Here is a 1,851-nt window from a genome sequence, read left to right as displayed (position 1 = left end):
ATGTTGTTCTGTTAAGTTATTTCCTAAGCATACCGAAAGAATTCAGATTTGGTCACCGATTTTGTTTTAAGATTCGAAAAGAAAGGGCATTTAAGAAATATATACCCAAATTTGGGCTCTGTAGCTCTAACGGTTTAGATTATGGAAATCTTAGTTTAAGACCAAAGTTTAGACCAAAAATGTGGACTTGACAGTTGCTGTGGATATAGTTCTATGAACCTTTACAGTAAGGTAAAATACACCATTCGAAAGAGAACTAAAGAAAAATTCAAAACCAACTAAAGCAAAAAGGAAGGTGGATTTTTGTCTCCAAATCTTCTATCAAAATTATCAACAAAATTTAGCAGAACAGTGCAACTCTTAAACCAAAACTTTATGATCTCTAATTAATACCGCGACCCTTCCCCACCCCCTCCCGGACCTGCTCCACGCCCACTCCACGCCGGCGTGCTGCTGCACCCGCTCTCAGCGAAGACGGGACTCTCCCGCGCGGGATTACGCTGGTACCTAGACGACCCCGGGCGGGCCAGAACAAACCCTCGTAACTACACGGAAAAAAATTACTTCGTCGTGAGGATCAATTATGTTTGGTAGGCTAAATTCGATAGCTGGAATCGAGAATCCGATACTCACAAGCAGGAGCTGGTTGCCACGACCGGACACTTCTACGAAGAGAACAAACTCCAGCTTGGTTCTCTCCGTACAAGTGTCCGGTCGTTTCAACCAACTTCTGCTTGTGAGTATCGAATTCTCGATTCCAGCTATCGAATTTAGCCTACCAAACGGAACTGATCCCCACAACCGAGTCTCTTTTTTTCGTGTATCGCAAATGCCCACAGATGCGAAACACCCTTCGGATTACCCGTCGTCAGCGAATTTCTCAGCGAATCCGTTTCTCCCGGGTAATTGACCGACCATTTCACTCGGTGGCCGCACTGGCGGTCTTCCGGTTGGTACAACATCTGTTTATAGCCCTCGGAGGCGGCCTAGTATGTGTTTTGTGGTTTTCGACGCAAAATTCGAGCTCTCTGACAACTAAGCAACGATCAGGGGTCACATCTAATGAAATATTCTAGTCCTTACTAGATCATAAAGGTCGTTGTACCAACCGGAAGACCGCCAGTGTGGCCGCTGGGTGAAATAGTCAATTAATTCTTCCATCTCTATGCATATATTCAAATATCTCCGCCATGTGCATTCACTACCCAATAGACTGACTTCTACATTCACTTCTCTGCGACACGCGCCATCCTGTAGACAATCAATAAACTCTCTCGCCACTCGCTCAGAGTTTGGCCAGCCTCCGACAGCGTAACAAGTGGTTGTTATTATCCTTGAACATCGTTCAATCCTCACTTGAGTATTCACTGAAAACACTAGATTAGGAACACACATATACTTTACAACATCGTGATCCCTCCAATGCCTCGGGGAGATCTGGTAAAAATGTATGAAAGAGTAATACTTGTCGTAGGAGAGAAGTTGAAATGTATTTTAAAATTAAATTAAATATTAGTGTATTTAATTCCACTTCAGCCAGAGACAATCTAACAAAATTTCACCTTTCACAAATAAATGGATTTGGTTAGTATAAAATTTACAGAAAAGGGTAAGTTAGGTTGGGGGAGGGCAGTGGGGATAGGAGTGGGACAGTAGCCCATGTTCTACATGGGAGGTTTTCAAAATAAGGGACATGTTTGGCCTCCTAAAACCTCAACAAAAAACATAATGAATTTTTAGCAGATGATACTTCCAGTATCACTGCTTGTACAATACCTAATTTAACATATGTGAAGCTAATATGAAGCTAATATGAAGCCCCCACCTATATATATTAAAGCACCCATTATA

Source organism: Frankliniella occidentalis, unplaced genomic scaffold, assembly GCF_000697945.3.
Source record: "Frankliniella occidentalis isolate FOCC.00 unplaced genomic scaffold, Focc_3.1 Scaffold57, whole genome shotgun sequence".
NCBI classification, from domain to species: Eukaryota; Metazoa; Arthropoda; class Insecta; order Thysanoptera; family Thripidae; genus Frankliniella; species Frankliniella occidentalis.
Note: the sequence above shows the minus strand (reverse complement) of the source record.